Raw genomic sequence first — 25,929 nt, forward strand, 5'->3', positions numbered from 1 at the left:
CCCCCAAAGACTGTCTAAGTTCCAAACAGGGAAGTGCTGCAACAAATGCCTCCTCCCAGCAGCCTCAGATCTCCACATGTTTTGGGAGTGTCCCAATATTAGTAGTTTCTGGCAAGAAGTCAAGACATCTCTTGAATCAATTCTTAAAACCTCGATCTCTTTTTCCTGGTCCTTAGTTATTTTTGGGCTAAGCGATAACATCAAGGGGCTAGAGAGGTCATTTGTATACTATGCCATATTGTTAGCAAGAAGACAAATTTGTAAAAACTGGGTCAATATCAATCCGCCGCCCCACGCAGAGTGGTTGACATCACTTTATGCAACATCTAAAGTCGATATGGCAAGGGCTTGTAGTCCCCGTATTCTGAGTTTCTGGAGGTATTTACTTGAGTGGAGATAAAGTTGTCAGAGAACCCGTTTTTTTTTTTCCCCGGGTCCAATGATTAGGCCCAGTACTCCAGGTCCAATGGGAGGCTCCCCATGCCACAAAGATAGTGGACCGACAGCCTGTCTTAGGCTTGGATGGAGTAAGATCGTGCAGAGGTTTCCTCTCGCTAAGACATCTGGTCTGCCCCCCTGGGAGACATGGAGCTATTTTCTAGTTTCCTACCTTTGCAGGGACATTTGTCTTGGGATTCGGTTAATTCTTGGAATGATGAAGTGGCTAATGAGGACAAAAGAAAAAAAAAATAGGGTAAAGAAGACGTGACTTACCCTTGGGATTCTTTGTTGTTCGGAGAGAATCTTGGATGTGGGCTGGAGGCGTCACCAGGACTGACCCTGAAGGAAAGAAAGGACAATAAAAGACATTTAGACAATTGGACTTTCCTAACTTTTGTTAAAACCTGTTTGAAATTCTGGAGAAAATAATTGGGTGACAATAAAACCTTAGAACTCTGTCTTCGGCCAATATAAGCCATAAAAGCACAAATTAAAAACAAAAGGCAGTTATAATAAAACAGTGTAAAAGGACTACAGAAACTTAGAGGGTACAATATGGCCATTTATATTTTCCTGAAATCATGTTTACAAAAAACAATATGACTCATTATTAAAAGCAAATACAATGACAATTTACCTTATAAAATGTATCATATTAAGTGCAAATTCAGCTAGACAGAAATCATCTTTCTCCTAATTCATGTAGCTCATGATAAAAAAACTTGCAACCCCAGGTAAGACGATGGGTCCATGGGTGAAGATAAGCTTCATAGGTATAAAAATGCTGACCTTACTTGAACAAAATGACCTGTGCTCAAGAGCGGAGGATTATATTTTTTCCAGAAAGAGAGATAAAATTCACAGAAAAAGGTTAACTGCAAAGTGTCCTGATCAGAAACGTTGTCAAATGGACGTGGCATTGAATCCTCATGCTTCACAAAGCCTTTTGGAAAGGCAACTTACCAGTGAATAAGATTCAATCTGAATCTTATCAAAAAGTGGTTATGAGCATTATTGACAAGAGACAAGTAGGGGTGCACCTGGGAGCTTGGACTAATTGTAAAGTAATTTCTCACAGTGGGCTTAGCAGTTTATTTGCCCTCCCTGTCCCCCTGCCACCATTGCAGAAACAGATGCTTAGTGTTCCAGATGCCAGTTGGTCTTAAAGGTCTAGGGTTAGTGTACAAATCCGAACAGCCTAGCTATCTCATCTGCTCTGATATATACGTTAACCATGGGATACTCATAGCTCCCTCGAGAGCCATACAGTCCCCTATAAAAATATGATTCAGAGTGGAAATTGGAAAAGTACAATTTCTAAACTAGGTCACTAAAGGCCCAACTGCAATGTATCAGAAATGTATCCTGAGCCAAGCTCTTCAGCAAGGAGCCTACACCAAAATGTACTTTCCACTACCTGCAAGCCTTTCTTGTTCTTATACCCACACACATCACAGCCATAGGTGGCCATAGGGATGCATTTTTCTCTATACACCTTTATGATTGCAGGTGCAGGTTTTTTCCCCGAGTCTTTTTGCAAAGTCCATGGTAGACACCACTGCCCTTGTCAAGACGTTCTTCTTGTGTGCTCTTTGTGCAATCCAAGATTCATTCTCCTCAAACAGCACACCTAAATAAGAACAGGTTGAAACTTTAGTTAATTCTACCCCCTGCCGTAGACCTTCCATCTACAGTCCTCTTAGTGCGGATTGTCATGTTATGAGATTTAGAAAAATTGGTTGCAAGTTTGAGCGAGTCCACAAAATCTATAAAAACATCAAAAAGTTGTTGAAGACCTACACTTGTCCTTGCAAACAACACTGCATCATCTACATACAGAAGTAGGGGAATAGGTTTGGAGTCAGTTTTCGGGATGTCTTTACTAATTGCCGAGAGAACGTCCCCTAGCTTGTTGATATTCAGCATGAGTATCAGTAGAGCAAGAATACACCCCTGCCTGACTCCTCTCTTGACATCCTAGGATGCTGACACAGAACCATCCTCATTATATCTCACTGTGGCCTTTGTGTTGCTATGGGCAAAATATAAAAAATCAGTAGGTCTATCTCCTGACCCAGTTTCAGAAGAATCAACCATAACTTGGATCTATTAAAACGGTTGAATGCCGATGTTACATCCATAAATACATATGCAAGGATCACTTCTTGGCTATTGTGTATTTCCACATCACCAAATATAGTATAATGCACTGATCTAGCATCCCTTTGCCCTGTCTAAAACTGTACTGTAGGTCTTACATGATCTTGAACTTATCTAGCCAGAAGGTTATCCGTACCAGGACCACTTTCCCCATAAATTTTTCAGCCTGCACTAAGAGCAAAATTGGTCAACAGTGCACTATATTGTTCCTCAAACCCTTTTTAAAAATAGGTATACTAATACCCATTGACCAGGAAGTAGGCGGGTCACAAGAACAGGCTGCAATAAATACTCATGTCATTGTCCTGGCCCAGGTCATGGGGTCTGTTTCTATACCGATCTTCCAGGACCCCATTCGGACCCAGCGCATTCCCCCGTCTGTGGCCAAGATTTCTTTGTGTACCTCTTAACTATTAAAATGAAATGGGACAGTATTTGTGCAAAATCCCACTATACGTCAGACCCTCTTGCATCATCACCACTATACATCCCTTCAAAATGTAAAATACATCTTTTGGCTGCTATAGTGCCAACTATTCTCGGGTTTAATGTATCTGAAAAAAAAGAACTATTGACCTCTCCCCTGAACTTTAAATGACTGTCAGCACGCTTACCTGATCAAAGGCCTCTAATGCCTGGGCCCTAATGGCCTTCTTCCTCTGTTGGATTGCACATTTGTAGGCCCTCCTGCAGGTCTTAACCACTGAATCTTCCCTTTGGCATTGCTTAAGCCATAGAACATGTACCGTCGAGCCACCTTATCTGCTTAGCACCTTTGGACCTGCTGTTAATAGTAAAGCTGTTAGATATATGCTTTGTTAATTTATCAAACGCATCTTTAAAATCTCTATCCTGTGTTTCCATATCCAAATAAAGCAGAATCTCATCTGCACACTCTGCATACCGGCTGTCAAAAAAAGTTCTTTGGTTGCTCATTTTAGCTGCATGCTTGGTATAATGAGCTACTAACAGAGTTTGAAATACTACTTCATTGCCCTCCATATTTTTCAATGCTGTGAATCAATTCAATCATTAGAGGGTTGTGATCGCTATGGCTGGACCAAGAGTCAGTCAGCTTGTGAACTACGGAGGCTAATGGTGCAGATATCATTAGGAAATCAATATTACTTGAGTAACCCCTGCCTTTGAAGGTGGGTATGGATACACAAAGAGAACAGCCTCTTATCAAGCCTGTCTGCTTTCTCAAATGGTAGTGACTCTAATCAAAATATGTACCTTGCATCATAGAAACACAGAAATTAACTTTCTTTTAAGTTATGTTTATTTATCAAAAATATTTTTATATATACATTTTTTATATTTTCACACTTTTTTTGGATTTATATTAGCAAACAAATTACATTAAAAAATTCACATTGTTTTTTCAATTAGAAAAAGGCATTCATTGACTTTTCTAACCAGTGATTTGTGTTTTGGTAATCCCCAAAAGATTACTCCATCATTCTTCCATTCACACCTGTCATTTCTCTCATACATACCAACTATCATACCACACAAACAAATTCATAATATAAACACATCTGAGCAAGAGTCCTACTCGCCAGTTCTGTTTGTCATGTCAGTAAGTTCCACAATTTAAACACAAACACAAGTCCATCACTTTGATTATAGATAGTTATTTTCTTGCCTTGATTTTTGGGTGGGGCTCTCAGATGCGTGTCACTGGCCTACTGTGTTTAAGTGAAACCAAATTATTATCACCTTCTTCAGGACCAGAAAAGTGCATATTCCATCTTTAGGAGGGTCTGGGGGTTTATATGTCTTTCAAGGAAGTAAAGGTGTTTTAGATCCTCCAGGGTATGGAGCAATCCACACGTTTTTTTAAGAAGCAAAGATGTGTCCTTGAATAGATTTGGGGGCCGATTAGGATCACAGGCTGATCGTCACAGCCCGCATGGCGGTGGCGATCCGCATGTGATCCGACTCTGTCCGCCACCCAATTCCCCCCGCCATATTACTATGGCGGGGGGACCGTGGCATAGGTAGTCCTGGAGACTCTGTACACCAAGACCCATAATGCAGAACGTGTCCTTTTTGAGAAGGAACAACGTTGGGTTCGCTGACTGACATTGAGGGACTGAATGACACGATGCCAAGGCACACGCTGTAAAACCATGGGCAAGTCTCTTGGCCACTACTAGCTGCATCCAGCACGCAATCAAACAAAGTGTTATGACAAGCTGACACAGAATTAGCTCCATGCGAATATATACCCTGTCATTAACAGGTTATTAACTGAAAAATCCAGCGCGTAATCAAACAAAGTATTATGACAAGTCGACACAGAATCAGTTCCACAAAATATACACCTGAATATCAACATGTGTTTAACTGAAATATTAGGTTGCTCCCTACAATAGACATCAATGAGTGAATTTAATATCATCCTTGTAATTATGTGGTGACCTTTGAGGAAACAATTTGTTTTTTGTACACAAGCTCTCATTTAGACCGTTCGAGCAGTCACGTTGCTTAAAATAGTCTAATCTTGCGAAATGCCAACCAAAAAGCTGCCAACCAACATGGACGCTTTAGTCCTACTACCCTGTACATAGACATCTCTATGTAAATGGGCCATCTACTCGGCCCCGCATCTACTGGGACGCCACGCAGAGCTAGAACAAATCAGTGACTTGTCGGTTTCGGTCAGCTGTTGACTTTCATCACCCAGTGGTTAGCAACTAAGGTAAGATCTATAAATTTACAAATCTTGCCTATTTCAGAACAAGGTCTTTACCGCTCTGCGGCATCCTGAAGAATGAAGTAATAGCATATGATAAAGATAAACATCTATTTGTCATCGCTAACTCATAATGTTGATTCTTTCTGCACAACTAATACTTTGTTAACTGCATGAAACCTATATGACTGAAAATAGAAACTGCTTGCACTCAATATTCACACTTCCATCCATACGGACACCTTAGTGATAAACGCAACAAACTTGTTTCTGCATTAGTATGGCCGCCCTCGGGTCAAAACTCAGTTTTACTTAATGGAGCTGAACCCGAGAAGGTGCATACTACAGCAAGTACCTAATGCACGTCACGCGCTGAATGTAAATTATCCTACTAGTTTAATCCCTCTTTAAGGTTAACTAGACTCGATAATGCACAACAATACATGTTTGCATATACCACTCAACAATCTGCCATATTCTCTCTTTTTAAATAAGCTCTGCTATCTAGCACACCGTCCTAACTGAGACTAATAAGGTTAATTCTAAAAGTTATTTTGATTAACATGCATAATAACATGCAACAGCATTATCAATTCATTAGTGATACAAACTGATTACCTTGGATACATAGGGTACCTATGCAAGAACTAAGATATGATTATATCTTATCTTTCCTTTTTATAATTCCAGATACTACAGTTATGAATTAACAATGTTGGTGGTAAGTTAACCACTATAATTAGGGGCTGCAATAAGTCACATAAGAACCTCAATACTGAAGAAAGCCGTTAGAATTTACAAGAAGGCTGAAACTTGTCGACCCAATAGTGTGGTGAACTGGTAACTGGGTCTACTATTACACTTGATTTGTTTTTACTTTCTCACATCACCTTCTTAAGAATAGATTTTTGTGCAATAGTGATGTAGAGAAATTTAATTCACCGCACCTGAGCACATGTACATTTTTCACTGTTGTTATATCTATGGTCACTACTGGAAAATCAGTGGGTCTACCTCCAGGTGGAAGACAGCATGCAAACAATCTAAGAACCCTATGCTGATGCTGTAATGTTACACCACGGCTGAGAATCAAGATATACACCCACTTGCCTCTGTATGATTTATGGGTGTTTTTTTATGTGGCTCTAATCCAACAAAGACCCTGATTTCAAAGGACAAGTGGTCCATTCTCCCCTTGATTATTACTGTAACTTCTGGAAGCTGAATGGATCATAGCTTCTTTTTCCCTCAACATTGAATATTACACATGGACCAAGAGAAAGTCAGCTTGTGAACTGCGGAGGCTAATGGTGCAGAGATTATAATGAAATCAATAATACTGGAGGAACTCCTGCCTATGAAGGTGGGTATGGATACATCCATTACCATGTGCTCTATACAAAGCAAATTGTTTGCGGCATAGACCTGTTCTAAAAGATGGCTTGATTTCGTATGTTCAAAGTGGGAAGCCAGAGGTAGGGCATCCGCATAACCCATCACAGAAATACAACCCAAATGACAAAGATGTGTGTTACAGTCACCTAAATTGATGCCTCCTATAGGGAATGTTTCCTCTTAATATATTGCTAGAGAAACCTCTCCAGTGCTACTCATTGTTCAACGGCAGAATTTCTGCAATAATAATTATACCAATGTTATACTAGCAGAGAAGGAGGATTAATTAATGAAAGCTCTTCTGCTAACAGATGGGCTGATTGACGCTCTATAATTCTGGTGTTACGAGTGAGTTGGAGTGAGACCAGTAAAAAGGGGCCTGCCTTAGATGTACACAATATAAATGGAGCTGTGCATTTAAAAAATGCAGTTAAACTGTCCAATAATAATTCTCAGTCGTATCCTATGTTTCCTGCATCGCAATTAAATGACAACTAATGATTAACATCTGCCATAATACATCATCTCTTTTGGACCTAAGTCCATCTATATTCCAGGACAAAATCTTCATACAAGAAGAACCCGGAGTAATGGTAGTTGGTTTAAGAAGGGGGGAGAAAGTATTACCTATCTGGCAGACAGGCCTGGGTTCCAGCAACTCAACTCTAGTCAATGGTAGTCATTTGTTGCCATCTAGCCCATCATGGTCTAAAAGGGGATCAAATCTATTGGTTAATGGATGTGCAAACGTACCAGTATCATCCTGGGCTAAACTAGCTGGCCTTAGGATGGGGTTTCTAGGGCAATCATGATGGACAAAGTTAGTTAGATAAAAGTATTGAAGGGGACAACCTTAATTGATGTTTATGCGACTTGCATAAAAATAGTCTCAACAAAAGCTTTAACATGTGCAGGATGTCTTATATTGACTACTATACAGTCCCCTGCCACATCTTTCCTCAACTGAAGGTCCACCCAACCTACCTAGTAGCCATAATAATGTGGGTAGAAACAAATTGTCCATTTGCTTAATTTCTGTCACACAAAAGGGTGTCCTTGTGTATGAGATCCAATGTATATTTTTGAGTTATTTGGGTGATTGGGGGAACTCCTAGACAAATTGCCACCAAGGGTGCTGATTCAGGGTGCAGCTCTAAGGAAGAAAAAAGTCCTACTCAGGCATTGGGGGTGTGTGTTCATAATCAATGAATGAATTTGAGTCCCCTTAAATGATGATCTTCGTGGCACATGATCCTCCTGAATAATAATATCTGGTTCATTAGTGGCGTGAATATTTCCAGACCTTTGGCTCTCACTCTGGGTCAAATACTTATTCAAATGATTCACCCGATTTAAGTTACATTATATGTACCAAGGAGCACCGGTACTATTCAATCCAGCATGTATGTGCCATCTGTAGACCTGGTCCCCACAGCTGTAGAGTTAATGTCATTAATGTGGGTCGCAGATGCAAGCAAAGAGAAAGACTCCAGGTTAAATTCAATGCCTTCCAGCCACGACAAAAAGTTGGCTCTCAGCACGTTAAACAAAGATTCCAGCCAGGGGAGTAACATGTCTAAAGAATTCTCCGTATCTGTTTTAGTAGCTGAGGAAGACTTGTTCTGCAATTGGGACTGTGTCATTCTTTTCTCTTTAGTCTTCTTTTTTATGGGGGGGGCCATCTGAATCTGCCATTAACTGTCCGCCTTGAGGTTAGTGGCCATAGTAGGTAATGTTGGCACCGTTCAGGAGCTGGAACAAGATATTGCGCTTTTTGCTTTCATAATTGTCATGATTGTCTCATGACAACAAATCCTGGCTAGACTTATCCATTTCCAGGGAAAGCCTCTTCTCTGTCAGGTCTATCTCTTTAGAGATTACATTAGCTTCCCTAATTAAAATTGAGTCTATAGTAGTAGCAGTGTCCCCCACTGTAGCTGCAGTCGTTCATTTCTACTTACCTAATCTTTGGATGCCTATGGTAAAAGTTAGGATATCAGAAGAAAATTATGAATATATACAGCCTCACAAAAGGCCATAAAGTCTTATGTTATCTAAATGGTTGATGGTCAGCTCCTGAAAGTGGTTTATATAGGAATCAAATAACAGCCCAATGGAGGCAAATCATTTGCTCGGCTTACCTAAGATGGCCAACAGGGAGCTACACCTTGATGCATGGTATAAGAGATCAGGCAAGGTATCAATAAAGTATACAAGGAAGAAAAGAAACAATATCTTGATCCTTGCATAGAGAATAGATACATGGCCCAGCCCAGCCTCTGTCTGATCTGACAGGCACAGATGGGCCTGCTCTTGGCCAGGTCTTTGCCCAGGCACTAACCCAGGTGCGAGCCAGACACACAGCTGATATGCCTATTGATGAAGCGAGCTTCAGAAAATATTTTATTCTGACTCGTGAATTCAATTTTCCCATAACATGAACTAATTTATTAATGATTTGTTGCATGATATGTTTTATTAATCCCACCTAGATTAAGATTGCATCACACACAAACACGCTGGAAATAATAACATGTGCTCTTGTTGCATTTGCGAGTCTGTTTTGTAACATGTGATTAATATTGTTTTGTTTGTCATGTTTGACCTTTTGTCTTTGTCACTATTAATATGCGGCTGATTATTCATGGCATGTGCTTTTTATATGTGCTTACATGTTTGTCCTATGTTGTGTTTGTTTGTCTGTGTATCATTTAATCATCTTTTTACTCTTTCAGAAACTTAAAGCTGGATTATACGAAGAATGGTAGATATTTTATGTGTTGCTTTATTTGTTGCTTCTGCTAGATGTCATTTATTAATGGGTTAATTAAATCTTTAGCAATGGTCGGGTGGGTACAGAAGGGTTTGTTTTACCTGAATTAATCACTCTTTTATGTTTGTTTAAATACTAGCCCGTGAGTGCTTTGAGGCCTAGTCTGATTCTGAAGAAAAGTTGGTCGGCCTGTTTGTGAGCAGAGTTGGAGCCAAGTGCAGTCATCTTGGAAATTTTCCATTTGTTTTTGCTTCACCTTTGAAAAGACTGTGGCTCTAACAAAAGAGACTTATTCACGAACTGCTCTGGATGTTCTTTTTACAAGGCCGAGGAAATGACAGGGATGATTTTGCCGAGCCTTGGTGGAAGTCGGAGAAGCAACTTTTAAAATGTTGCAAAACGCTCGGAAGTCGTTGTCACCTCATGTCAATGAACAATAATGCGGTGACGTTCATAGCCTGGAAGAGGTGGTTTTGGTGGTCTGACAGTCAATAACCAATCAGGGTGCTGAAGTTTGTTTAAAGAATTACATTGAGTTAGATTAGCGAGCAAAAATGATATAAAAATTGAGCCTCTTGAAGGGAACGGGGCTGACTGTTTCCTGAGGGTGAAGTGCTGTCCGATTTCCCATTGGATTGTAAGCATTCAACTGTTTATTGATTTTATTTTCCTTTGCAGGTCAGAAAGCTAACTTAGGGAATAGGGTTAATGTTTTCTTCAATTCATCATTTTATGCAATGTTGAACTTCTGGATCATTGAACCAATGATTAATGAATTAAACTGATTTAATAAAATTAAATGTTTGATTTTAAAAAAGAGCTAATAAAGTTATGCAATTTGAGATATTAAGAAACTTTTTAAAATGACAAGCTGGTCATGTTTATTATAGATAGTTTAAATAACAACATATCAGATCCATTTGCCTCATGATTCAGCTGCTCTATTATTTCTATGGGCTTGGTATTGATTGGTAAGTTTGGTGATAGATAGTGACATCATTTAGGCAGAATTTTAGTAGGAGCGCTGGATCACTATCAAGCCATGTTGCGTACAGCATGGGGTGACACCAATGCCGCAAGAGACTCTGGGGGTTTCAATCCTACTACTCCTAGTGACCAGGAAATTACAGACATCCAAAGGAGCCTGAGCACAGCTGATATGCCCCTCAAGGCATGGTGCGGCAGTGTGGTGTGGGGCCAATGCCAGAAGAGACACTGGTGTTGCAGGCCTCCAGCACCCAGTGACCAAGTGAGAAGTGAGGAGAGGCTAAATACATCACACATTTAGATTTGACAAAATGGCATTGGCAGTTACCTCTAAAAAAGAAGTTCAGGAAAAAACACGTTTCCCACCCCAGACGGTCTTCTTGAAATTACTGTTTTACCGTTTGGACTAAAAGGAGCCCCAGCCAATTTTTAGAGGCTGATAAATGAAGGAGAAAGTAACATTCTCTCAGAGGTTCGAAATGAGACATACTTACCTGAACCCACTTAAATTCCTCCACAGCCTACCGGACATTTTTCGACCACACCGGAAGAGGAAATTATAACATCAGTTGAGCCAGATGATTTCGGTAAAGAGAACCCATTGGAGCCAATCAGGGAACAAAGCGGTCATTTTAAGGGCTATCATCTAGAACCGGCGGACAAAGAAGAAGAAATGAATCCGAAAGTGAGGACCATGGTGATCGAGAGTTCCCAAGGACGCAAGGAGCTGAGACCCACCTACTTACTTTGTCGAAGTTGGCAGAGAAGAAGAACCCAGGGTTTTCAGCCATACATACCCTGTAGCTGCTGGACGGCAGATAGCAAATCCCAGCCCTGGTAACAGCAGTGAAAAGAAGACGGGCAACTTCTTGGAATTGGCGTCCCTGAGTTACACACAGAGTGGAAGTCTAGGGCAAAGCCTGCCAAATGACAAGTTGTCCCACGTTGTTTCCGGCGAAATATGTCTTGGACAGGTATGCGCTGGATTTGGGGAACACTGGAGGGCAGAAGAACCTAACCTTTCACAAGTTCCTCACATTTTCAAATTCTTTATTCCCTCTTTCTCTTCTTCTTGCACCAAAAACATGTCATGTTTTTGAGGGAAGCAGTTTTTTTGTACCTACAAGGGACTCTTCTTTCTTTAATTCTTTTTCCTGACTTCCTATCCTTATTCAATAGGGTAAAGGAGACGTCACTTACCCTTGGGTTTCTTTGTTGTTCGGAGAGAATCTTGGATGCGGGCTGGAGGTGTCACTGAGACTGGCCCTAAAGGAAAGAAAGGACATAACAGACATTAAGACAATTGCACTTTCCTAACTTTAGTTAAAACCTGTGTGAAATTCTAGAGAAAATAATTGGGTGACAATAAAACCTTAGAACTCTGTATTCGGCCAATAGATGCCATAAAAGCACAAAATAAAAACAAAAGGCAGTTATAATAACACAGTGTAAAAGGACTACTGATACATAGAGGGTACAAATTGGCCATTTATATTTACAAAAAACAATATGACTCATTATTAAAAGCAAATACAATGACAATTTAGCTTATAAAATGTATCAGATAAAGTGCAAGTCCAGCTAGACAGCAAGCATATTTCTCCTAATTCTTGTAGCTCATGAGAAAAAACTTGCAACCCCAGGAAAGACGATGGATCCATGGGTTAAGACAAATTTTATAGGTATAAAAATGCTGGCCTTACTTGAGCAAAATGACCTGTTCTCAAGAGCGGAGGAATATATTTTTTCCAGAAAGAGAGATATAATTCACAGAAAAAGGTTAAGTGCAAAGCGTCCTGATCAGAAACGTTGTCAAATGGAATTGGCATTGAATCATCATGCTTCACAAAGCCTTTTGGAAAGGCAACTAACCAGTGAATGAGATTCAATCTGATTCTTATCAAAAAGCAGTTATGAGCATTATTGACAAGATACAAGCAGGGGTGCACCTGTGAGCTTGGACTAATTGTGAAGTATTTTCTCACAGTGGACTTCGCAGTTTATTTGCCATCCCTGTCTCCCTGCCACGGGTGCAGAAACAGAGGCTTAGTGTTCCAGATGTCAGTGGTCTTCAAGGTCTAGGGTTAGTGTAAAAATCTGAACAGCCTAGCTATCTCATCTGCTCTGATATATACCTTAAGCATGGGATACGCATAGCCCCCTTGAGAGCCATAAAGTCCGCTATAAAAAGATGATTCAGAGTGGAAATTGGAAATGTAGAAATTCTAAACTAGCTCACTAAAGGCACAACGGCAATGTGATCAGAAATGTATCCCGAGCAAAGCTCTACATGCAGAGTAAAGGCTGGGTTACACTGGGACAGCAAGGAGCCTACACCAAAATGTACTTTCCACTACCTGAAAGTCTTTCCTTTTCTTACACCCACACACATCACAGCCATAGTTGGCCATAGGGATACATTTTTCTATATACACCTTTATGATTGCAGGTGCAGGCTTTTTCCCGAGTCTTTTTGCAAAGTCCATGGTAGACACCACTGCCCTTGTCAAGACGTTCTTCTTGTGTGCTCTTTGAGCAACCCAAGATTCATTCTCCTCAAACAGCACACTAAAAAGGAATAGGTTGCAACTTTAGTTAATTTTTCCCCCTGCAGAAGACCTTCCACCTACAGTCTTCTTAGTGCGGATTGTCATGTTATGAGATGTAGAAAAATTGGTTGCAAGATTGAGCGAGTCCATAAAATCTATAAAATCGTCAAAAAAGTTGTTGAAGACCTACACCTGTCCTCTCAAACAACACTGCATCATCTATATACGGAAGTAGGGGAATAGGTTTGGAGCCATTTGTCGAGATGTCTTTACTAGTTGCTGAGAGAATGTCCCCTAGCTTGTTGATATTCAGTGTGAGCATCAGTAGAGCAAGAATATACCCCTGCCTGACTCCTCTCTTGACATCCTAGGATGCTGACACAAAACCATCCTCATTATATCTCACTGTGGCCTTTGTGTTGCTATGGGCAAAATATAAAAAATCAGTAGGTCTATCTCCAGACCCAGTTTCAGAAGAATCAACCATAACTTGGATCTATTAAAATGGTTGAATGCCGATGTTAGATCCATAAATACATATGCAAGGATCACTTCTTGGTTATTGTGTATTTCAACACCACCAAATATAGAATAATGCACTGATTTAGCATCCCTTTGCTCTGTCAAAAACTGTACTGTAGGTCTTACTAGATCTTAAACTTATCTAGCCAGAAGGTTATCCGTACCAGGACCACTTTCGCATAATTTTTTCAGCCGCACCGAGAGCGAAATTGGTCAATAGTGCACTATATTGTTCCTCAATCCCTTTTTAAAAATAGGTATATTAATACCCATTGACCAGGAAGTAAGGGGGTCACAAGAACAGGCCACAATAAATACTTTTGTCAGTGTCCTGACCCAGGTCATGGGGTCGGCTCTATACAGATCTGCCAGGACCCCATTTGGACCCAGCGCATTCCCCGTCTCTGGCCAAGATAGCTTTGGGTACCTCTTAAATATAAAAATGCAATGGGATAGTATTTGTGCAAAGTCCCACTATACGTCAGACCCTCTTGCATCATCACCACTATGCATCCCTTCAAAATGGAAAAAACATCTTTCACCTGCTATAGTGCCAACTATTCTCAGGTTTACTGTATCTGAAAAAAAAGAACTATTGACTGCTCCCCTGAACTTTATATGACTGTCAGCACGTTTACTTGATCAAAGGCCTCTAATGTCTGGGCTATAATGGCCTTCTTCCTCTGTTGGATTGCATATTTGTAGGCCCTCCTGCAGGTCCTAACCACTGAATCTTCCCTTTGGCATTGCTTAAGGGCATGGATTAAATTCCTGCAAGCCCTAGAACATGTACCGTCGAGCCTCCTTATCTCCTTAGCACCTTTGGACCTGCTGTTAATAGTTAAGCTATTAGATATATGCTTTGTTAGTTTAGCAAAATCATCTTTAAAAGCTCTATCCTGTGTTTCCATCCATACTAATATATTAAAGAGAGAGCCCAAACCTTTGAGGCGGGTAATGTCAGGAACCACAGCACCAATCACAACACCCAATACAGCGTTGAAAAGGGCAGTTGCAGCAGAAGGACATAGGCTATGCAGACGCCCACCATATACATTTAAAAGGTAAAAGAAACGTGCCAGCAAAGTAATCCCTTGTAGGCGTGCCTGCGTTGTGCTGTGGGTGTGTGCTGGGGGCGTGACAGATTCTGGGGGCGTGTGGTACGTTCCGCCCTTCATGCCATGTCTCATATCGTGTGCTAATCCCACCCAGCTCCCTTTAAGTACCCCTGCACCCCATAATCATACCCACCCTTACTCCTTAAAACACTAACCCATCTTAACCCTATAAATATACCCTGTACCCCAAAACCCAAACCTATCCCTGAACCCTATAAATGCCCCTGTACCTCAAAACCCAAACATACCCCTGAACTCTAAAAATACCCCTGTACCCCAAAGCCCAAACCTAGCCCTGAACCCTAAAAATACCACTGTACCCCAAAACCCAAACCTACCCCTGAACCCTTAAAATACCCCTGTACCCCAAAACTCAAACCTACCCCTGAACCCTAAATATACCCCTGTACCCAAAACCCAAACCTAGCCCTAAACCCTAAAAATAACCCTGTACCCCAAAACCCAAACCTACCCCATAACCCTAAAATACCCCTGTACCCCAAAACCCAAACGCATCCCTGAACCCTAAAAATACCCCTGTACCCCAAAACCCAAACTTAGCCCTGAACCCTTAAAATACACCTGTACCTTAAAACCCAAACCTACCTCTGACCCCTAAAAATACCCCTATACCCCAAAACCCTAACCTAGCCCTGAACCCTAAAAATACACCTGTACCCCAAAACCAATACCTATCCCTAAACCCTAAAACTACCCTTGTACCCCATAACCCAAAACAATATCTGAACCCTTAAAATACCCAAACACCCGAAAACGTATACCTCAGTACCCCAAAACATATACCCCTATACCCATACTTACCTTATCCAAACATTTTTAAAAAACGTGCTTTTACCATTCATGCATTTACAACAAATTTCGTTGTAAATGTATGTGTGGTAAAAGCATATAAAATGTAATGCCATGTGTTATAAAGGCATTGCGGAGTCATGGTAGTTTTGTAATGAAAGTATGCGGAGTGATGGTATGGGGAAAGAAAGTTGCGGAATAATGGGTGTTTACCCTCCCCGGTAAGTACATTGGTGGCACGGCGGCCCATATCTCCAGCAACATACTTATATTTTTTCACCACCCATTTGAAAAATGCACAGGTCTCTCTCATTGATAGCCAGCACCGACATACACTTATAGACACACCTCCCGCCATAAGTTCTAGAATTGCGAACTTTAGAGCTGGGGAGCTACGTTCGAATCTTTGCATCAGCTCAACATCCTGTGATTCCAGGCAAATCGCCGTGCCTATCGCAAATGAATGTGTTCTTCTGTAATGTAAATTGTGCTCATGCCATGTTGTCGAGTTCACGCTATATGATATTGCTAGGAAAAATAAAGTAGGGAAACTCGAGTTCACACACTACTGAACGCGCACTCTTAAGTGCATCAGCAGTGCACTGTGAATCGGAGCGTTTCACAGGCCTGTCACAGATAAGAAATGCTATCAAAATGAAATCCCACAAAACAATATACTATTGGCCGGCAGCAATTCATACCCGGACAACGTCGGGACGGGCTGCTAGTATCCAAATAAAGCAGGATCTCATCTGTACACTCTGCATACCGGCTGTCAAAAAAAATCTTTGGTTGCTCATTTTAGCCTGCATACTTGGTATATAGAGCTACTAACAGAGTTTGAAATACTAGTTCATTGCCCGGCATATTTTTCAATGCTGTGAATCAATTCAAGCATTAGAGGATTCATATCGCTATGGCTGGACCAAGAGTCAGTCAGCTTGTGAACTGCGGAGGCTAATGGTGCAGACATCATTATGAAATCAAAAATACTGGTGTAACCCCTGCCTATGAAGGTGGGTATGGATACACAAAGAGAACAGCCTCTTATCAAGCCTGTCTGATTTCTCAAAGGGTAGTGAATCCAATCAAAATATTTACCTGGCATCATAGAAACACAGAAATTAACTTTCTTCTAGGTTATGTTCATTTATCAACAATATTTCTATATATTAATTTTTTATATTTTCATACTTTTTTTGGATTCATATTAGCAAACAAATTACATAAAACAAATTCACATTATTTTTTCAATTAGAAAAAGGCAATCCTTGACTATCAACCAACTATCATACCACACAAACAAATTCACAATAAAAACACATCTGAGCAAGAGTCCTACTCACTAATTCTGCTTGTCATGTCAGTAAGTTCCACAATTTAAACACAAACACAAGTCCATCACTTTGATTATAGATAGTTCCTTTCTTGAGTTGATTCTTTGGTGGGGCTCTCAGATGCGTGTCACTGGCCTACGTACGTTTTTGGTGAAACCAAAATATTATCACCTTCTTCAGGACCAAAAAAGTACATATTCCATCTTTAGGGTGGTCTGGGAGTTTATATGTCTTTCAAGGAACTAAAGGTGTTTTAGATTCTCCAGGGTATGGAACAATCCACGCGATTTTTTAATAAGCAAAGATGAGTCATTGAATAGATTTGGGGACCCATTTGGATCACGGGCTGATCGCCACCAACTGCATGGCGGTAGCGATCCGCCTGTGATCCGACTCCGTCCGCCACCCAATTACCCCTGCCATATTACTATGGCGGGGGGACCGCAGCATGGGTAGTCCTGGAGACTCTGTACAACAAGACCCATAATGCAGAACGTGTCCTTTTTGAGATGGAACAACGTTGGGTTCACTGTTTGAAGACTGACATCGAGGGACTGAACGACACGATCCCATGGCACACCCTGTAAAACAATGAGCAATTCTCTTGGCCACTACTAGCTGCATCCAGCACGCAATCAAACGAAGTGTTATGACAAGCTGACACAGAATTAGCTCCATGAGAATATATACCCTGTCTTCAACACATTATTAAGTGAAAAATGTAGCGAGTAATCAAGCAAAGTATTATGACAAGTCGACACAGAATCAGTTCCAGAAAATATACACCTGGTTATCAACATGTGTTTAACTGAAATATTAGGTTACTCCCTTCAATATACATCAATGAATGAATTTAATATCATCCTTGTAATTATGTAGTGACCTTTGAGGAATCAATGTGTTCTTTATACACAAGCTCTCATTTAGACCGTTCGAGCGGTCACATTGCTTTAAATAGACTAATCATTAAAAATGCCAACCAAAAAGCTTCCAACCAACATGGGCGCTTATGTCCTACTACCCTGTCCGTAGACATCTCTATGTAAATGTACCATCTACTCCTCCCCTCGTCTATCGGGACTCCGCGCAGACCTAGAACAAATCAGTGACTTGTCAGATTCGGTAAGCTGTTGACTTAAATCACCCAGTGGAAAGCAACTAAGGTAAGATCTATGAATTTACAAATCTTGCTTATTTCAGAGCAAGGTCTTTACAGCTCTGCGGCATCCTGAAGAAAGAAGTAATAGCATATGATAAAGATAAACATCTATTTGTCATCGCTAACTCATAATGTACATTCTTTCTGCACAACTAATACTTTGTTAACTGCATGAAACCTATATGACTGAAAATAGAAACTGCTTGCACTCGATAATCACACTTCCGTCCGTACGTACAGAAGTGTTGAGCGCAACAAACTTGTTTCTGCAATAGTATGGCCGCCCTCTGGGTCAAAACTCAGTTTTACTTAATGGAGCTGAACCCGAGAAGGCGCACACTACAGCAAGTAACTAATGCACGCCACATGCTGAATGTAAATTATCCTACTAGATTAATCTCTCTTTAAGGTTAACTAGACTCGATAATGCACAACAATACACGTTTGCATATACCACTAAACAATCTGTCATATTCTCTCATTTTAAATAAGCTCTGCTATCTAGCATACCGTCCTAACTGAAACTAATAAGGTGTATTAAAAAAGTTATTTTGATTAACATGCATAATAAAATGCAACAGCATTATCAATTCATTAGTGGTACAAACTGATTACCTTGGATATATAGGGTACCTATGCAAGAACTAAGATATCATTATATCTTATCTTTCTTTTTTGTAATTCCAGATACTACGGTTCTGAATTAACAATGTTGGTGGTAAGTTAAACACTATAATTATCAGCTGCAATACGTCACCTAAGAACCTCGGTCCTGAAGAAAGCCGTTAGAATTTCAAGAAGGCTGAAACATGTCGACCCAATAGTGCGGTGGACTGATCACTGGGTCTACTATTGCACTTAATTTGTTTTTACTTTCTCACATCACCTTCTTAAGAATAGATTTTTGCGCAATAGGGATGTAGAGAATTTCAATACACAGCACCTGAGCACATTTACCTTTTTCACTGTTCTTATATCTCTGAACACTACTCGAAAATCAGTGGGTCTACCTCTGGGTGGGGGACAGCATGCAGACAATCTAAGAACCCTATGATGATGCTGTAATGTTACACCAAGGCTGAGAATCAAGATAAACCGCCAATGGCCTCTGTACATTTTATGAGGGTTTTTTTTTGTGGCTCTAATCCAACAAAGACCCTGATTTCAAAGGACAAGTGGTCCATTCTCCCCCTGATTATTATTGTAACCTCTGGAAGCTGAATGGATCATAGCTTCTTTTTCCCTCAACATTGATTATTACACATGGACCAAGAGACAGTCAGCTTGTGAACTGCGGAGGCTAATGGTACAGAGATTATTATGAAATCAATATTACTGGAGGAACCCCTGGCCTATGAAGGTGGGTATGGATATATCCATTACCATCTGCTCTAGACAAAGCAAATTGTTTGCGGCAAAGACCTGTACTAAAAGATGGCCGGATTTCGCATGTTCAAAGTGGGAAGCCAGAGGTAGGGCATCCACATAACCCATCACAGAAATACAAACCAAATGACAAAAGGTGTGTAAAAATCACCTAAATTGAGGCCTCCTATAGGGAATGTTTCCTCTTTATATATTGTTAGAGAAACGTCTCCAGTGCTAATCAGTGTTCAATGGCAGAATATCTGCAATAATGATTAGAAAAATGTTATACTAGCAGAGGAGTAGGATTAATTCATGACAGCTCTTCTGCTAACAGATGGGCTGATTGACGCTCTACAATTCTGGTGTTACAAGTGAGTTGGAGTGAGACCGGTAAAAGGAGGCCTGCCTTAGATTACACAGTATAAACGGAGTTGTGCGTTTAAAAAATGCAGTTAAACTGTCCAATAATAATTCTCAGTCGTATCCTATGTTTCCTGCATAGCAATTAGATGACAACAAACGATTACCATCTACCATAATACATCATCCCTTTTGGACCTAAGTCCATCTATATTCCAGGACAAAATCATCATACAAGAAGAACCTGGAGTAACGGTAGTTGTTTTAAGAAGACCGGAGAAAGTATTACCTATCTGGCACTCAGGCCTGGGATCCAGCAACTCAACTCTAGCAAATGGTAGTCATTTGTTACCATCTAGCCCATTGTGGTCTAAAAGGGGATCAAATCTATTGGTTAAGGGTAGTGCAAATGTACCAGTATCATCCTGGGCTACCATAGCTGGCCTTAGGATGGGGTTTCTGGGGCAATCATGATGGACAAAGTTAGTTGGATAAAAGTATTGAAGGGGACAACCTTAATTGATGTTTATGAGACTTGCATAAAAATAGTCTCGACAAGAGCTTTAACTTATGTAGGATGTCTTATATTGACTACTACACTGTCCCCTGACACATCTTTCCTCAACCGAAGGCCCACCCAACCTACTCTAGTAGCCATAATAATGTGGGGAGAAAAAAATTGTCCATTTGCTTAATTTCTGTCGCACAAATGGGTGTCCTTGTGTATGAGGTCCAATGTAGATTCTTGAGTTATTTGGCTGATTGGGGGAACTCCTAGTCAAATTGCCACCAAGGGTGCTGATTCAGGGGGCAGCTCTAAGGAAGAAAAAAGTCCTACTCTGGACATTGGCAGTGTGTGTGTATATAGATGAATGAATTTGAGTCCCCTTTAATGATGATCTTCCTGGCACATGATCCTCCTGAATGATAGTATCTGGTTCATTAGTGGCGTGAATATTTCTAGACCTTTGACTCTCACTCTGGGTCAAATACTTATCCAAATGATTCACCCGATTTAAGTTACAATATATGTACCTAGGAGCACCGGTACTATTCAATCCAGCATGTATGTGCCATCTGCAGAGCTGGTCCCCACAGGTGCAGGCTTAATGTTGTAAATGTGAGTCCCAGATGCAAGCAAAGAGAAAGACTCCAGGTTTAATTCAATGCCTTCCAGCAATGACAAAATGAAGGCTGTCAGCACGTAAAACAAAGATTCCTGCCTGGGGAGTAAGATGTCTAAAGAATTCTCCATATCTGTTTTGACAGTTGAGGAAGACTGTTCTGCAAATGGGACCGTGTCATTCTTATCTCTTTAGTCTTCTTCCCATCTGAATCTGCCATTAACTGTCCGCCTTTAGGTTAGTGGCCATAGTAGGTAATGTTGGCACCGTCTAGGAGCCGGAACAAGATATTGTGCTTTCTGCCTCATTATTATCATGATTGTCTCATGACAACAAATCCTGGCTAGTCTTATCCACTTCCAGGGTAAGACTCTTCTCGGTCAGGGCTATCTCTTTAGAGATTACATTAGCTGCCCTAATTAAAATGGAGTCTATAGTAGTAGCAGTGTCCCCTACAGTAGCTGAGGCAGCTAATTTCTACTTGCCTAATTTGTGGATGCCTATGGTAAAAGTTAGGATATCAAAAGAAAATGATGAATATATACAGCCTCACAATAGGCCATAGAGTCTTACGTTAACTAAATGGTAGATGGTCTGCCCCCGAAAGTGGTTCATATAGGAATGAAAAAACAGACCAATGGAGGCATATCACTTGCTCGGCTTACCTAAGATGGCCAACAGGGAGCTACACCTTGCTGCAAGGTATAAGAGATCAGGCCAGGTATCCATAAAGTATATGAGGAAGAAAAGAAACAATACCTTGATCCTTACATAAAGAATAGAGACATGACCCAGCCCAGCCTCTGTTTCATCTGACAGGCACAGATGGGCCCGCTCTTGGCCAGGTCTTTGCCCAGGGACTAACCTGGTACGAGCCAGGAGTGTCACGCACACAGCTGATATGCCTATCAAGCCGTGTTGTGTGCAGCATGATGTGACACCAATGCCGCAAGAGACTCTGGGGGTTGCACTCCTCCTACTCCCAGTGACCAGGAAATTACAGACATCCAAAGGAGCCTGAGCACAGCTGATATGCCCCTCAAGGCATGGGGCCGCAGTGTGGTGTGGGGCCAATGCCACAAGAGACACTGGGGCTGCAGGCCTCCAGCCCACAGTGACCAGGAAAGAACTCCTTGAGAAGAGAGGAAAGGCTAAATACATCACCCATTTAGATTTGACAAAAAGGCATTGGCAGTTACCTCTAAAAATGAAGTTCAGGAAAGAATGCGTTTCCTACCCCAGACGGTCTTCTTGAAATTACTGTTTTACCGTTTGGGCTACAAGGAGCCCAAGCCAATTTTTAAAGGCTGGTAAATGAAGTAGAAAGTAACATTCTCTGGGAGGTTCGAAATGGGACACACTTACCTGAACCCACTTAAATTCCTCCACAGCCTACCTGCAAATTTTTGGACCACACCGGAAGAGGAAATGATAATATCAGTTGAAGCGGATAATTTCGGTAAAGAGAACCCATTGGAGCCAATCAGGGAAAAAGCAGTCATTTTAAGGACCATCATCTAGAACCAGCGGAAAAAGAAGAAGAAATGGATCCGGAAGTGAGGACCATGGTGATCGAGAATTCCCGAGGAAGCAAGGAGCTTAGACCCACCGACTTACTTTCTCGAAGTTGGTAAAGAAGAAGGACCAAGGGTTTTCAGCCATACATACCCTGTAGCTGCTGGAAGCCAGATATCAAATCCCAACCCTGGTAACAGCTGTGAAAAGAAGACTTCTTGGAATTGGCGTCCCTGACTTACACACAGAGTGGAAGACTAGGGCAAAGCCTGCCAAATGACTAGATGCCCCACGACGTTTCCAGAGAAATGTGTCTTTGCCAGGTATGCGCTGGATTTGGGGAAGTAGGAAGGGCAGAAGAACCTAACCTTTCCCCAGTTCCTCACATTTTAAAACTCTTTTTTCCCTCTTTCTCTTCTTCCCTCACCAAAAACATTTCATGTTTGTAAGGGAAGCAGTTTTTTTGTACCTAAGAGATATTCTACTTTCTTTAATTCTTTTTTCCTGACTTATCAAATTAGTACTTGTTTTAATGAAGCGCAAAACCACCCCCCTTCTTTGTTTTATTTGTCAAGAAAGTACAGGATGACAGGTGACTTATTGCTTGGTGATTAGTCTATCTTTATTCAGTAGGGTAAAGGAGACGGGACTTACCCTTGGGTTTCTTTGTTGTTCGGATAGAATCTTGGATGTGGGCTGGAGGTGTCACCAGGACTGACCCTAAAGGAAAGAAAGGACATAAAAGACATTGAGACAATTGGACTTTCCTAACTTTGGTTAAAACCTGTGTGAAATTCTGGAGAAAATAATTGGAGAACAATAAAACCTTAGAACTCTGTATCCGGCCAATAGAAACCATAAAAGTACAAAATAAAAACAAAACTCAGTTATAAAAACACAGTGTAAAAGGACTACAGAAACATAGAGGGTACGATTTGGCCATTTATATTTTCCAGAAACCATGTTTACAAAAAAACAATATGACTCATTATTAAAAGCAAATACAATGACAATTTAGCTTATAAAATGTATCAAATAAAGTGGAAAAAACCAGCTAGACCGAAAGCATCTTTCTCCTAATTCATGTAGCTCTTGATAAAAAACTTGCAACCCCACGTAAGACGATGGGTCCATGGGGGAAGAAAAACTTTATATATAAAAATGCTCGCCTTACTTGAACAAAATGACCTTTTCTCAAGAGCGGAGAATATATTTTTTCCAGAAAGAGAGATAAAATTCACAGAAAAAGGGTAAGTGCAAAGTGTCCTGATCAGAAACGTTGTCAAATGGACAAGGCATTGAATCCTCATGCTTCACAAAGCCTTTTGGAAAGGCAACGTACCAGTGAATAATATTCAATCTGAATCTTATCAAAATGTGGTAATGAGCATTATTGACAAGAGACAAGTAGGGGTGCACCTGTGAGCTTTTACTAATTGTGAAGTAATTTCTCACAGTGGGCTTAGCAGTTTTTCTGCCCTCCCTTGCCCTCCCTGTCCCCCTGACACCGGTGCAGAAGCAGATGCTTAGTGTTCCAGATTTCAGTTGGTCTTAAAGGTCTAGGGTTAGTGTACAAATCCGAACAGCCAAGCTATCTCTTCTGCTATGATATATAGGTGAACCATGAGATACGGATAGCCCCCTCGAGAGCCATACAGTCCCCTATAAAAAGATGATTCAGAGTGGAAATTGGAAAAGTAAAAATTCTAAACTAGCTCACTAAAGGCACAACTGCAATGTGATCAGAAATGTATCCTGAGCCAAGCTCTTCATGCAGTATAAAGGCTGGGGTGCACTGGGACAGCAAGGAGCCTACACTAAAATGTACTTTCCACTACCTGAAAGTCTTTCCTTTTCTCATACCCACACACATCACAGCCATAGGTGGCAATAGGAATACTTTTTTCTGAAACACCTTTATGATTGCAGGTGCAGGCTTTTTCCCCGAGTCTTTTTGCAAAGTCCATGGTAGACACTACTGCCCTTGTCAAGACGTTCTTCTTGTGTGCTCTTTGTACAACCCAAGATTCATTCTCCTCAAACAGCACACCTAAATAAGAACAGGCTGAAACTTTAGTTAATTCTACCCCCTGCAGTAGACCTTCCACCTACAGTACTCTTAGTGCATGTTATGAGATTTAGAAAAATTGGTTGCAAGGTTGAGCGAGTCCATGAAATCTATAAAAACTTCAAAAATTTGTTGAAGACCTACACCTGTCTTCGCAAACAAAACTGCATCATCTACATACGGAAGTAGGGGAATAGGTTTGGAGTCAGTTTTCGGTATTTCTTTACTAGTTGCCGAGAGAACGTCCCCTAGCTTGTTGATATTCAGCATGAGCATCAGTAGAGCAAGAAAACACCCCTGCCTGAATCCTCTCTTGACATCCTATGATGCTGACACAGAACCATCCTCATTATATCTCACTGTGGCCTTGTGTCGATGTGGGCAAAATATAAAAAAGTCAGTAGGTCTATCTCCAGACCCAGTTTCAGAAGAATCAACCATAACTTGGATCTATTAAAACGGTTGAATGCCGATGTTAGATCCATAAATAAATATGCAAGGATCACTTCTTGGCTATCGTGTATTTCCACACCACCAAATATAGGATAATGCACTGATCTAGCATCCCTTTTCCCTGTCTAAAACTGTACTGTAGCTCTTACATGATCTTGAACTTATCTAGCCAGAAGGTTATCCGTACCAGGACCACTTTCCTCATCATTTTTTCAGCTCGCACTAAGAGCAAAATTGGTCAATAGTGCACTATATTGTTCCTCAAACCCTTTTTAAAAATAGGTATACTAATACCCATTGACCAGGAAGTAGGCGGGTCAAAAGAACAGGCTGCAATAAATACTCATGTCATTGTCCTGGCCCAGGTCATGGGGTCTGCTCTATACAGATCTGCCAGGACCCCATTCAGACCCAGCGCATTCCCCCGTCTGTGGCCAAGATAGCTTTGTGTACATCTTAAATATTAAAATGCAATGGGACAGTATTTGTGCAAAATCCCACTATACGTCAGACCCTCTTGCATCATCACCACTATACATCCCTTCAAAAGGAAAAATACATCTTTCGGATTCTAAAGTGCCAACTATTCTCGGGTTTAATGTATCTGAAAAAAAAGAACTATTGACCGCTCCCCTGAACTTTAAATGACTGTCAGCGCGCTTACCTGATCAAAGGCCTCTAATGCCTGGGCCCGAATGGCCTTTTTCCTCTGTTGGATTGCACATTTGTAGGCCCTCCTGCAGGTCCTAACCACCAAATCCTCCTTTTGGCATTGCTTAAGGGCAAGGATTAAATTCCTGCAAGCCCTAGAACATGTACCGTCGAGCCACCTTATCTCCTTAGCACCTTTGGACCTGCTGTTAATAGTTAAGCTATTAGATATATGCTTTGTTAATTTATCAAACGCATCTTTAAAAGCTCTATCCTGTGTTTCAAAATCCAAATAAAGCAGGATCTCATCTGCACACTCTGCATACCGGCTGTCCAAAAAATTCTTTGTTTGCTCATTTTAGCCTGCATGCTTGGTATATTGAGCTACTAACAGAGTTTGAAATACTACTTCCCTGCCCTCCATATTTTTCAATGCTG

The 25,929-nt window shown here is 40.9% G+C and overlaps 1 long non-coding RNA gene across 1 annotated transcript; it reads right to left on the reverse strand.

Moving 5' to 3' along the window:
• Positions 1-739: 739 nt before the first annotated feature.
• LOC147697171 (uncharacterized) lies at positions 740-25,603 on the reverse strand. The gene is made up of 4 exons (XR_015299143.1): positions 25,505-25,603; positions 22,974-23,039; positions 11,658-11,723; positions 740-780 (listed from the first exon to the last, which is right to left on the reverse strand). It is a non-coding gene; the product is annotated as an uncharacterized LOC147697171 (long non-coding RNA).
• Between the last annotated feature and the right edge of the window lie 326 nt (positions 25,604-25,929).

Source organism: Lissotriton vulgaris, chromosome 8 (assembly GCF_964263255.1).
Source record: "Lissotriton vulgaris chromosome 8, aLisVul1.2, whole genome shotgun sequence".
In the NCBI taxonomy this organism is placed as follows: domain Eukaryota; kingdom Metazoa; phylum Chordata; class Amphibia; order Caudata; family Salamandridae; genus Lissotriton; species Lissotriton vulgaris.